The following is a 14,710-nucleotide window of genomic DNA, read 5'->3' on the forward strand; positions in this document are numbered from 1 at the left end:
AGCTTGTTTTTATAAGCTTGTCCTATTACTAATTCACCAGCCATATATCACTGTGTTTTCCAAGAAAGGTTTAGCTTGCACATCTAAATAGCTGCTGGCAATACAAAGTGGACAGGCTAAAAAGAGATGCCGCATTCCTTAGTTTTTTCTTCTTTTTAAGGAGGACGTGTATTGAATAATAAATAATAATCTTTTCACTTTATTATTATCTATTACACTGAACCCTTCACCCCCAATATTACAGCTGACCTTTCTAATGTTTCATCATTATATCTAATTAAACAATCAAAGTGTAAAACCTTACTGAATGCCCCCTCTCTAGCAGGTCAATAAAATATAACTTTTATTTAATTATCTTAAATTATCCTTAGAGGTTTAAGCTGAAATAATACTAATTAAGATTTTCCCTTATTTATTGTTAACTTATTGCGTAGCGTAGCATTAGCTTATCTCTTGATTCTTATGGTAGGATCCATCAATAAGTATTATGGCAAATAATGAATATTTAAAATTCAATCATGCAGCACACGTCCCCCTAACATGTTTCACTGATATAGAGGTGCCATCAGGTTATTGGACAGTGGCATATATATGACATACATATGATATACACCCACCTGGTGACTCCACTATATCAGTGAAACATATTGGATGGCATTTCCTGCATGATTACATTTTACATAATTTTAGATAATTAAATAAAAGTAATATTTTATTGACCTGATATAGAAGCGTCATTCAGTGGAGCTGTACACCCTTTTGGTTGTTACAATAACTATATCCTTCTGGGCCAATTTTCTCTCCAATAGTGTATGTATATAGAATTCTACATCTACCGTATTTTTAGGATTATAAGACGCACTTTTTCCCCCCAAATTTGGGGGAAAATGGGGATACGTCTTATAATGCAGATATACCTTACCAGCTGCCATGGAGCTGGGTCCCAGGGTCGCTTCTGGAGGAAGAAAGAGTGGAGCGTTGCTGCAGGCCACAAGCTGGGAAGAGGGGGTGTTCTGATGTGCACCGCTGCGGGTGTTTGGTGGTGCGGGGGCTTTGTGTTAGTGTTGGCGGTTTGCACTAAATAAAAATAAATACCGTGCAGAGATGTTACCTGCTGCTAGTGTGAACAATGACGGAGCAAAACAGCAAGCATTACCTTAAACACACTGTGTTAGCACGACAAAGTGGAATGGGAACACCAAGTACCAAGCTCATTGACTTCACCGAGAGTTAATGCACTAAGTATGCTAAGTGTTAAACCCTGTTCTCATCACAGGGATATTAGCACGTGGATGAGGCTTTCTCTGCAACTAAACTGTGCTAACCACACACATGAATGAAGCAAATGCTAAGCCAATAGAAAGAACTCTTATGACGCTAGGTCCAATACCATGTCATCTTCATTAAGAAGTATAGCATAAGCGTTGAGCTTGCTCTGTAACTGGACTGTGCTAACTGCACACAAGACTGAAATAGATGCTAAGCCAAGTGGCTAGTTAACACAAGTCCTGACACTACTGAGCCCATGCCTGACCAGCACCCAAAGCATGTAGCAGACTAGAGATGCAGGCGGAGAGAAATGGGTGTGAAACCACATAAGTGTGCCACCTACCTACCAATGTGTACAAACTCAAGCAAAGGCAGACACACAAATGTGCGGCCTGAGTGGTAGAGTATCCACCCACATACACCAAGCGTAAATGACACTAGGGCGTCTGCGTGCACCACTGAGAGCCTATTATATGCAAGGCTCCACCCCAAACACTTACGCTCAGTCAGTCAAGGCACCGCCCGCGGGCCAATCCGGAGCTGCCACCTCACCAGAGCAGCTAATGGCTGACCACTAAGGAGAAGATGTCATATCACAGACATGCTCAGTAAGGTGATCTCTGGACTTAGACTTTAGAGTGCAAGGCTACACCTGTATATCACCGGTTACCACAGACTTGACTGGAGAGCCAGCAGTAACCAAACGTCTACCATGAGCCTGAGCAAGATGCTGGGACCGACATCAGTGCTGAGTAGCAATTGCAGTGGCCAGACTTGAATGGGAGATCACAGGAGCGGATAATGCTTGGGATCTATCCCGCAGTGTCGGAAAATTCCAATGCATAACACTCTGCCAACATTTTGTGAAAGCCTAGAGTCCCCACACTTACATGGTTTACTGTGCGGTGGATTCTTGGAAAATGACTGCCGGGTGAAGCACATGTGCAGATGGAGATCTCGGCACCAAGATCTCGGGAGATGAGATCTCAGCGCTGAACACCATCAGTGGTGCACATCCAATCACCCCCTCATCCCAGCCTGCAGCAAAGCTCCACTCTTGCCTCCTCCAGCAGTGACCCTGGGACCCTACTACATGGCATCCATCCCCCCCAGTAAGCAATAAGAATCATGGATTTTTTTCTATTTTTCTCCTCAAAATTTGGGGTGCGTTTTATAAACAGGGGCGTCTTATAATCTGCAAAATACGGTAATTATCTCCACTCTGCTTTTGTGCTTTCAAAATGGCCACTGCAGAGGTATGGAGAACAATATAAAACATCTAATCTATGCCTCCCCTTTTCATTGATGTGGGATGGACCAGTGCCTATAACAAGGATAAGAATTTAACACATTACTTCAGTTGACCAACTGAGGAAGTCAAAGATAAAAATGGAAAGGAATAGCAAGTCTTTGTAATAAAATTAATAACTGCTTCCAAACTCTATGAAACTAGTACCATCTAAGAAGCCATTTAATTTACAAAAGTTTAGACTCTATTTTCAAAAATTAGACTCTCATAGCTCATATTCATGTACTGAACCCAAAAAGGATTTTTAGTGAACACTACTTCCACTATATCAGTAATACTCTGATACCTAAGTACAATTTTCATTTTTTAGGACTCCCCATATTTTACAAGAGATAGAATTATTGCCTTTTCATTTGAATTGTGAAAAGCTCTCTCTCTTTGGTATTTTCTTAAAGTTGCGACTATATGGGCATTGCTATTGTAAATCCCTGTCCTAGAATCTGGACTCTAAATATAAAAAATAACTAAAGTGATATTAGATAGACTTACATAAAACATATGTGCAAATTTAATACCCCAGTACATTATTCTAAGTACCAAAGACAAAATAAATAAAAAAGTGGAGATCAGCGGGATAGAATCAAAGAAAAGTCACTCATACAAAAAGCAGCAATGATTTATCATAAAGACTCTTGTGGTTCCCTCCGGCTGGAAATCATTGGTGGCATGTTTACAGTGTTTCAAATTGTTTTCTGTTGTTGTGCAAATATATTTCAAATTCAGCAGGTAGACATGGTATATCGATTGCTCTGCTTCCTCTTTATATGTTGTTTTGCCAAGGTTGGACATTTTCCTGCAAATTGTACAGTAAAGTAACGATTTTGGGAGTTATTGTTTAAGCTTTTAAGACTAAGGACAAAGAACAGAGATTGAAATAGCTTAAAATGTGGCTCCTTTCTTTCCATCATCTATATCCCTGAGGAGGTCACTTGGATTTTTTCTTACATACTTAAAACCTGTTTGTCCTTATTTGTAAAATAGCACAGCACGAAAGGGCGTACAAACTCCGACACAGAGGACAGGGCTATTGCAATCCAATAATGGTTAAATTCAAAGGTGAGCAAGGACTATAAAATGTCAAGGTCCCTTGGTAGCAAGGCTCTCCGGAGAGAAATTGTAAATACATATAGCAGGTACAGTGTGAATCAAAAGGTGAGTATTGCCTGGAATCTTGTTTTTTAAATTTAATAAAGATTTTTTTTATGGAAGGTAGGATTTTTGAGACAAATATGCACGGTTAGAATTATAGACATTATTGCTTAACGAAAAGTATAAAAACTAAAGCAATCAATTTATGTATTTACTAACATATTCATTTTACTACAGTCTGACCATTGTCATTCAGACAATTTTAGTCTGTTATTTTATTTGTTTTTCGAATATGATAGAAAGAGTTATTGCCTTATTCAACCTGTCTTTTAGAAGTCAAGATTGATGCTCTGGTTCATTATCTAGTTAAAAAAATATAAAATGCTAAATAATTTGATGTTTTTAAAGCTTCAACCTATTGCTGCATATTTTTCACTATAACTAATTCTTATTTGGATAACTTTAACTCCTTAACAACCAAAGGTATTTTCATTTTTGCATTTTCATTTTTTGCTCCCCTTTTTCCCAGAGCCATAACTTTTTTATTTTTCACTTGTTTTTTGTTTTTTTTTTCTTTACCATAATCACTAAATGCTAAAACTGACCTTCCATTTTGATTCCCCAGGTCATTATGAGATCATAGACACCAAACATGTCTAGGTTCTTTTTTATTTAAGAGGTGAAAAAATCTAAACTTTGGTAAAAAAAAGGTGCTATTTTCTAAGACCTGTAGCATCTCCATTTTACTTGATTTAGTGCTGGGTAAGGGCTTATTTTTTGTGCACTGAGCTGACATCTTTATTGATTCCATTTTGGTGTAGATATCATCTTTTGATTGCCCATTATTGCATTTTTTTGGCAACAAAAAAAACGCAATTCTGGCGTTTTGAATTTATTTCTCATGAAAACACATAAAGAAAAAAAAAAGTATATGCACACAAATAGGGATCACCACAAGGATATGATAATCAAAAAGTATCAATTTTATTAATGGACACAACAAACAGACACTTTGTTTAAAAACAATTAAAAAGTCTGAACAACCAGACTCTGATAACAAAACAAAGACAATGGGTCATTTTGATAAATAGTTAAATACTATGGGTCCCAAGGCCAACCATTCAGTATAATGCCAGGTATCTGCTAGTTACCATAACCTAGGGTCTATCAAATCAATTGTAATGACAATCATGACCTTGGATCAAAAATACCATATTATCAATAACTACTATGGTTACATAGAGATTCTACATATGCCATAAATAGAAAATTGAATACTTATCATGTTGCCAACACAAATAAACATACATTAACAAGTCCCTTTCCCTAGCATGATATCTCCTTGAGAAAGACACATCACTGTGTCGATACGCGTGGGTTTGGGGGTCCCATGTAACCTACCCGGTAGCTTGTTCATCCTCAGAAACCAGGTGATATCATGCTAGGGAAAGGGACTTGTTAATGTATGTTTATTTGTGTTGGCAACATGATAAGTATTCAATTTTCTATTTATGGCATATGTAGAATCTCTATGTAACCATAGTAGTTAGTGATAATATGGTATTTTTGATCCAAGGTCATGATTGTCATTACAATTGATTTGATAGACCCTAGGTTATGGTAACTAGCAGATACCTGGCATTATACTGAATGGTTGGCCTTGGGACCCATAGTATTTAACTATTTATCAAAATGACCCATTGTCTTTGTTTTGTTATCAGAGTCTGGTTGTTCAGACTTTTTAATTGTTTTTAAACAAAGTGTCTGTTTGTTGTGTCCATTAATAAAATTGATACTTTTTGATTATCATATCCTTGTGGTGATCCCTATTTGTGTGCATATACTTTTTTTTTTTCTTTATGTGTTTTCATGTCAATCCATTTATATGCACTAGGTGATCTCACCTAAATTGACATTGTGGATGGTGCCCGTTTATTCTATATCTTGTCAGACATTGAATTTATTTCTCATTACGCTGCTTACCAATCAGGTTAATTCTTTTTTTATATTGCTAGATCAGATGATTCTGACCCCGGCAATACCAAATACGTGTATATTTGATTTTTTAAATTGTTTTATTTTGAATGGGGCGAATGGGGGATGGTTTGAACTTTTATATTTTTTAATTTTTTTATATTTTTAAAAACTTTTTTTTTCCTTTTGCATGTTTCAATATTCTCAATGGGAGAATAGAAGCTGCCATTGTCTAATCACGTGTGCTACACACAGACGATGATCAGATGGCCTGTGTGTAGCAGAAATGCAAACCCCTGGTTGTCATTAAAACCCATCGGTGACCCACGATCACGTGACGGAGTCACCGATGGGCGGGATTTTCAGCACACTTCCAATAAGCGCAAGTTAAATGCCGCTGTCAGAGATTGACAGCAGCATTTAACAGGTTAACAGCCGCGGGTGGATCACAACTCCACCCCCTGCTGTTAGAGGCACATGTCAGCTGTTCAAAATAGCTGATGTGCCAGGAAAGATGTGGGCTCAGTGCCAGAGCCCACATCAAAGGGAGTGATTCCGACGGTGGGCGTACTATCACGCCCAACTTCGGAAAGGGGTTAACCTGTATTTTGTCGTTTGTATAACTTGCCACATACAAAACATTTTTTCATCATTAATGATTGTATTTTAGCCCTGTGTTAGTATAGAACCTCTTCAGAAAAAAAGGAATTGCTGCTTTTAAATGAAAGTTACTCCAGAGTGCTTAGTAGAGATGACAGAATATTTTGAAATTCAAAATCGCCAGTGATCTCACCATTGTGGATATGTTTGGTAACCTGGCAGTAAACAGTCAGTCATTTAATAGCACAGCACACTGACAGACTTTCTATGTGTTTGCTAAATAAAAATATCCAAAAATTATTCTTTTAGTCATTTTTGATCAGACAGATATCTATGCATAGCACGCACTCTGATGATGTTGCTGCCAAAGGTAACATCTTGCTCTGACTGAGACAAATAATAAGTAACTGGGGCAAAGGAGGCAAAATGGAACCTACAGTATGTTTGGTAGTACTACTGGAGAGATGGCTGGTGTCAGTTGTTGTGGTGCTGCTTTTGCTGCTGTTAGATGTTGCCAAATTCTTAGCCATGATATGAATCTATTTTTCCTTAACACTACACTGTCCATTGCATTGACACTTTTTCTTTTACCATAGACTTTTTACAACACCCCAGCACAGACAGACATTGATTCTGCTTTGGGGCTGGCTGTCAGTTAGTGATGTGGGCGCAGTTACAGCCACCACTCTGTATACTTAGAGCAATGACTGAAACATCACAATTTCTATGACTGGAAACCAAAGGCTGCCAGGGGGGATAAAGTTCATTTTCTCTGCAGCGTTCTGCTAAGTGCAGATGCCAGATAGGTTAATACACTATTAACCTGCAGATTAACCACATATCTACAGGGCAATAGTATGTTTTTAGTGACAAGTTTCCATTAAGATAATACATGAGAGTGCAGCACGAGAATCAATGAATCTAACAAATGTATCAGCGGTGTCCGGGAACAAGCGCCTGGGTCTGTGGCCGCAGACACGTATCAGCGGTGTCCGGGAACAAGCGCCTGGGTCTGTGGCCGCAGACACGTATCAGCGGTGTCCGGGAACAAGCGCCTGGGTCTGTGGCCGCAGGCACGTATAAGCGGTGTCCGGGAACAAGCGCCTGGGTCTGTGGCCGCAGACACATATCAGCGGTGTCCGGGAACAAGCGCCTGGGTCTGTGGCCGCAGACACGTATCAGCGGTGTCCGGGAACAAGCGCCTGGGTCTGTGGCTGCAGAACCGTATTAGCGGCGTCCGGGAACAAGCGCCTGGGTCTGTGGCCGCAGACACGTATCAGTGGTGTCTGGGAACAAGTGTCTGAGTCTGTGGCCGCAGACGCATTTCAGCGGTGTCCGGGAACAAGCGCCTGGGTCTGTGGCCGCAGACACGTATCAGCGGTGTTTGGGAAAAAGCGTCTGGGTCTGTGGCCGCAGGCACGTATAAGCGGTGTCCGGGAACAAGCGCCTGGGTCTGTGGCCACAGACATGTATCAGCGGTGTCCGGGAACAAGCACTGGGTCTGTGGTTTGTCAGGTCTAATATGTATATTTGGCTTTGTCCACTTTTTGCATTAAACGGCTAATAGTTAAATGAAGAGGAGTGTGTGATTCTATGCAGGAGTCTCTGGGTCTGAGCTCGGCTGCACCACTCTGAGGAATCTGGCACATGATCTGATGACCGGACTGCCTGCCTTCATACACCTCAATAAGTGTGGGCCACTGCACATGCCGCCTGTCCCATAGCCATTATCCGGTATTACCGCCCCTCCCTCGACGCACAGTTACGGTTTGTGGTTTGTTATGTTAATATTTATTCCGTAGACGACAATGGCTTCGGGGAACAATGTGACAAGTATTGGTAAGTATGTTACTCTATGTTATATGTACTGTATGTCTGTGTATGTATTGTATGAATGTATTGTATGTATGTAGTATATATGTGGTATGTATGTAGCATGTAGCATGTATGTAGTATGTATGTAGCATGCATGTAGCATGTAGTATGTATGTAGCATGCATGTAGTATATATGTAGTATGTATGTAGCATGCATGTAGTATATATGTAGCATGCATGTAGTATGTATGTGGTATGTATGTAGTATATATGTAGTATGTATGTAGTATATATGTAGCATGTATGTAGTATGTATGTAGCATGCATGTAGCATGTAGTATGTATGTAGCATGCATGTAGTATATATGTAGTATGTATGTAGCATGCATGTAGTATATATGTAGCATGCATGTAGTATATATGTAGTATGTATGTAGTATATATGTAGCATGTATGTAGTATGTATGTAGCATGCATGTAGCATGTAGTATGTAGCATGCATGTAGTATATATGTAGTATGTATGTAGCATGCATGTAGTATATATGTAGCATGCATGTAGTATATATGTAGTATGTATGTAGTATATATGTAGCATGTATGTAGTATGTATGTAGCATGCATGTAGCATGTAGTATGTATGTAGCATGCATGTAGTATATATGTAGTATGTATGTAGCATGCATGTAGTATATATGTAGTATGTATGTAGCATGCATGTAGTATATATGTAGTATGTATGTAGCATGCATGTAGTATATATGTAGTATATATGTAGCATGCATGTAGTATATATGTAGTATGTATGTTGCATGTAGTATGAATGTAGCATGTATGTAGTATGTAGTATGAATGTAGCATGTATGTAGTATGTAGTATGAATGTAGCATGTAATTTTTTTTTTTTTTTTTTTACATTTAACACATTAGCCGGATGATGGGACTACTACTGTCCCATCATTGGCTAATGTGTCAATCACTGTCATGGTAGCAGGCATCGCCAGATGGGACTTGTAGTCCCATCGGACGATGCCTGCACAGACCCCCGGAGCCTGCACAGACCACCGGCAGGCCGGCACAGCCCCCCGGCAGGCCGGCACAGCCCCCCGGCAGGCCGGCACAGCCCCCCGGAGCCTGCACAGACCACCGGCAGGCCGGCACAGACCACCGGAGCCTGCACAGACCCCCTGGCAGGCCGGCACAGCCCCCCGGCAGGCCGGCACAGCCCCCCGGCAGGCCGGCACAGCCCCCCGGAGCCTGCACAGACCACCGGCAGGCCGGCACAGACCACCGGAGCCTGCACAGACCCCCTGGCAGGCCGGCACAGCCCCCCGAAAGGCCCGTACAGACCCCAGAGAGGCTGTACAAGGGCAGGAAAGGGTTTTTCTTATTCCGATACCGGAAGTTCCATAGACTTGAATGGGACTTCCGGTATCGGAATCGGCGATACCGATACTTTTTTTAAAGATCGGCCGATACCATCCGATACGATACTTTGAAGTATCGGATGGTATTGCTCAACTCTAATCGTTACACATTTAACTTGTCAATTGTGACAGCCTTACTTAAAGGTCTCAATAACTTAAATGAACCGCTTTTTATGTTAATGAACATAGATTAAGGTTTTAGTGTACTGCGGGAACATAATGACAACTTAAAAACATCAAAAACACTCTCCAAACAGATCTCTAATGAGAGTGGACCTGTGCTATGGCCTGAGCATGTTAATGACTTCACAGATCATGATTCATCTTCAGTGAATAACCAATAAGATATTCCAGGGATGAAGTCCATGTTCTGATAATCCTTCACATTCACATTAGGTAGGAATAGCTCAAATCTGTCAAGAAGAATCCGAGACTATAAAACGCTATCCCATTTCATTAGCACATAAAGTAGTTACAATCTAATGTTATTGTTAAACGAGCTTTTATGTTGAAGTAAAAAAAAGTAATGGATTTGGAGATGTAATTTAGTATATCTTGAAAATGTATGATTATATATTCCTTTCTAAGAGCTCGTACTGTATCAGGGCATTTAAAAAGAGAGATTGATGTGCTAATGTGAAGTATAAAGCTTGCTTTAGGGTTCCCAAAAGTAAAAGGAAAAAAAATGAAATATCTTATGAGTACTAACCAATATTCATCTAGCATAGGAACTTCTCTGTAGTTTGGTGAACATGGTATCTAGAAATTGGTAACCTCCTCATCCCATAGCTCATCTACTCCTCTTCATTTCTATGCATGAAAACAGATGCCAAAAATCCAGATTGAGCATAAATAACTACCCATTATAGTCATTTAGGCAAACATTATTTACCACCATGCAGTTTCTTCCCTACAGACGTTAGGGTCTTTGATTCCACAAAATACATAAAAACAAAGATATAAAGAAGAGCAAAATATTGTATTAATATGGAAAAGTAAACATCTCAGTTAATTATGTGTCAATAAAATCATTTTTGCACAAAAGTTAAAACACTCATGTCTCATACACAGGAATTTTACATCTTTGCTCATTTATGTCAAGGAAATGGCAAAGTCTGTAATGGTAGGGCAAACTGAATAATTGTCTGGGATCACCAACTCAAAATTGCTCCACCCCGCAGGTAATATCACCTTCAAATTGCAATGATTAATATTTTTATTATTGTCTTACATTTTTTATACAGTTTTATACTTTTTTTTACTTTTTAGTCTTCATGGGAAACTTGACCCTTAATTTACTTATATACAACAGTAATGCAGTTTATAGTCTCCTTTGAAGATCAGCCTGTGGTAAATCATACACAGCATAACATGGTAGTTATGTGGATCGTCAGCACACCACCGGCTGCCAAGTAAACCCTATTGGCTACCTGCAAATGGTTTATGAGGGGCTGATGCTAGACAGCCCCTATGTGGACCAGTGATTCTGGAATTTAAATGCTGTTGTTTTAATGGTTCAGCTGCAGAGATTGAAGCAAGCTCCAGTTGCTGCAGTTAGGGGTAGGGATGAGCAGTTCTGGTATCCGAGGTAACTTTAGTCCAGAGTTCCATTCGGGTATCCGAACTGTACCCGAACTTGAACCTGAACCCCAACTCCATTGAAATCAATGGAACCCAAACTTTGGAGGTGGAAAAAAAAAATCTCTCTTTCCTTCCCTCTGAACTTCAAACATTAAAACTTACTTTCTGGAGAAGTCTGTTTCGGAATTTAGAACCGGACATTAACTCTTTGATGAACCCCAAAAACTATTTCTAAAGAAGCAAAGCCCAATAAAACCATTGAAGAAATAAGTTTTGGTTTTTTTTACAATTTCAATGCACTGCAATTTTTTCTAATTTTTCCATACATTGAATGGTAAAGTGATTGAGGTCACTTATAATTATAAAAATTATAAAGTTATGGCTGTTACAACAAGGAGAGGAAAAAACTAAAGTACAAAAAAACAAAAAAATTGCACAGTTCATAAGGAGTAAAATTTTGCCTTTTGTCATACTTTATCTTAAACAAACCCTGGAAATGGATATAATACTTCTAATAATTCAATGGAGGACTGACTAGTCAGGCATATGGCCAGTTTGTAATTGTCCTCGGCCATGTGTGAACCACAATCCATTGATCATTTAAAGTACTCCTTAAAACTACTGTAAGGACAGAAGAAAATGTGCAAAAACATCAAGCATTTACTGCTCCAAACTTCAACCAATTGAACTGAATTAAATGCATCTTGGTTATAGTGGTTGGTAGGAGTCGAAGGATTTGTTAGAGCCATTTTTTGCTTTACCTTTTTGTCTTAAGTAAAGCATGACAATGACCTCGGAATTCTGAGGCATATAATATATGCTATTTATTTGTATTTATTTGTATTTTACTACTGGATAGAGTCATCATAAAGCTGCAAAGTATATGGTGGAAGTCTGTATACCTCTGTAATGATGCTGCTGTGTAAATAAAGTCAATCATTGACTTTTTATGTAAAACAAAATCATTAGTATATAAATTCAAACCTTATAACTTCATTTTATTACACTACAATAAACTTGATGGTATCTATGAAGACTCAATGGGACCCTCTAAACTATAAGATCTGTCTTGTCTTAAAGTACAAGGTTCCATGTAAAAAAAAACTTTGCTTTATGTAATATATTAATAGTTGGTTTTTCTTCCAGTAATGAAATATTTTACACTTTTTATTTTTCTCTACAGCAATTGAATTTGCACATTAGAATGATAACAAATGTCTCCAGCCACATGTGCTCGCCGTCAGGCACAGATAAATTCTAATTTTTTTCTCCAAGCTTTAGTGAGCAGGCCAGCTAAAGATCAGAATAGTGAAAAAGTATGTGTACTCATTCATGCATTGCAGCCATAAAATATCAGAGTCAGAATATTCTGAAGAGGTTATTGAATGTATTTTAAATGTCAAAAATATGGCAACTTATTGTCTAAAATAGAGATGCTTTCTAATGGTGGGAATCTTCCATTCTATCAGCACATAATTACTTAGTAAGCCATACAGCTCAGTTTTGGAATTCCGTGAGCTGGATTTATCATTTTGATGAGACACAGAGGAGCCATTCTTGTTTGAAGCAATGTTCTGGAGAGTAGTGATGTGTTCTGAACAGGGACTTTTTTTGCCTTTGGATGTGTCACTGTAAAGTTTCCATCAATCAGACTGTTATCTCGCCTTTCTTCTTCTCATAAGGTTCTAATGTCCTCTCACGATTGTTCTTTTTAGTCTGGGATGTGGTGTCTCACTCCTTTCAGTTGTGGTGTCTCTTTACAAATGGTTAAGTTCTGTAAAATCCATTTTCTTATCTCCTATTCTTTTATGTTGGTGTTTGTCTTTTGGATCTTATCCAAATATTTGTCTTGGCCTCTTTCTTTTGTATATGTCTTTGCCTTGTCTTTTATGCAGTGCAGGTTACGGTGACAGTGTCAAGCTTTTCTATCAGTATGTGAGCTTTCCCTCTTAGAAGAGAATTTAAATACGGTATAGTTTTTTTTCTATAAAGAAGGATGATAGGAAAGGCTCATACATAAAAAATATATAAAACCATTTTATGACTTGCTAATTGACATTTGGACATTTTGCTTCTTTTATGACTGTTGTCCTAAATGCCTTGAAACCAATTTTGATTTAGTGTGTAATTACCACAACTCACTATCCTTCATTTATATTGCTTCATCCTTCTGTTGAAGAATTTACAGAAATTGGAATTTAGTTTTTATTTGTTGATCTCGACACTTAAGGGATGTGAATATTGCTGAAGAATAATTGAACACTGTCAGAATAGAAAATGCAGCTACATATGAAGAAAGACAAAGTAAGAATGAGCAGGGCCATTTTACGAGCTTATTACAGTAGAATATAAAGCACTTAGTATAATTTACACTAGAATGTGCTTGTAATACCTTTTTTACTTCTAGGTCTGTAAAAAATGAAACTGGTATGTGTAGATACTTGCAAGTATGTAAATTGCGTCTTCAGACCAGAAGAGGACTAGATCTACAGGTGTATCTCACAAAATTAGACTATCATCAAAAAGTTAATTTATTTCAGTTCTTCAATACAAAAAGTGAAAGGAATCCTGAGGAGAGAATTTGGATTTTTCCAGTGCATTCTGAGATAAGTGAAGTCTCCGCGAGCTCAAAGAACACTGGATTTTGGCTGTTGCAGCTGAAAAGAGGACATTTGTAAACCAGGGGAGGAGTCCTGAGGCATGAATTTGCATATTTCCAGTGCTTTCTGGGATAAGTGAAGAGTCTCTGTGAGATCAAAGAACACTGGATCAATGTGGCGTGGCATGGAAGCGATCAGACTGTGGAACAGGTGTTATGGAAGCACAGGTTGCCTTGAGAGCAGCTTTCAACTCATCTGCGTTGTTGGGTCTGGTGTCTCATCTTCCTCTTGACAATACCCTTTTCTAATTTTTTGTATTCAGCTTTGTGGGCAGAGTTTAGGGGTTCTAGAAGTTTTCACCTGATTCATAATTGCAACTTTTAAAAAGTAAAAAAAAAATGTTGCTCCAGTCCCATCTTGGTGTATTTTTGAGTAAGACAAACATTTGGTGCAATTTTTGTGATTTTCTTTTTTGTGTGTGTGTTAAAATGGTGACGTTTGGCTCTAAAAGTAACAAAACTAGTTTGAGACAACAAAAAAGTGCATGTTTTACTTTGTACAAAATTTATGAATCTTTTGCACCATTTTGCTGAATTTGGCATAAAAAATAACAACTAATAATACAGGTTGGAAACCAGGAGAAAAAATAGAGCATGCTACTTCACTGCAATCTGCGGCGGGTCAGTATATCATGCTGACGCCCACTCTTATTGCACCTTTATGATGTCTAATTTTGGACCTTGTGTCTGGGCGTTCTTTTCACTCTGTTACTCGTAGGACATGGGCCCTCATAGGGATGCATTCTGTGGCCATTCTTTCCATCTTTATGGAGGAGCAGGGCATTTTGGGGTGATACCGTCTGTTTTTGTCTGATGAGCACATTGTTACACATGTATTTATTGTAGTGCTTTATTCTAATAAAATTTGACTATTTTATATGCTATTTACCGCATGCTCTATTTTTTCTCCTGGTTTCCAGGGTATTTTGAGCTTGTGCAATTGGCGCTGGTGTTTGGGTTGCTCTTCCCCATCTCCATTACGCCACAT

The 14,710-nt window shown here is 38.7% G+C and overlaps 1 protein-coding gene and 1 long non-coding RNA gene across 8 annotated transcripts in view; one reads left to right on the top strand and one right to left on the bottom strand.

Moving 5' to 3' along the window:
- CCSER1 (coiled-coil serine rich protein 1) overlaps positions 1-14,710 on the bottom strand; it is a 1,553,450-nt gene that overhangs the window by 607,405 nt on the left and 931,335 nt on the right. The window lies entirely within an intron of this gene.
- LOC141101186 (uncharacterized) overlaps positions 3,682-14,710 on the top strand; it is a 195,790-nt gene continuing 184,761 nt past the window's right edge. The window contains exon 1 of the long non-coding RNA XR_012234908.1: positions 3,682-3,730. This is a non-coding gene — a long non-coding RNA (uncharacterized lncRNA). The remainder of the gene's footprint in view (positions 3,731-14,710) is intronic.

Source organism: Dendrobates tinctorius, unplaced genomic scaffold, assembly GCF_039654945.1.
Source record: "Dendrobates tinctorius isolate UK_male_01 unplaced genomic scaffold, ASM3965494v1 ptg000011l, whole genome shotgun sequence".
NCBI classification, from domain to species: domain Eukaryota; kingdom Metazoa; phylum Chordata; class Amphibia; order Anura; family Dendrobatidae; genus Dendrobates; species Dendrobates tinctorius.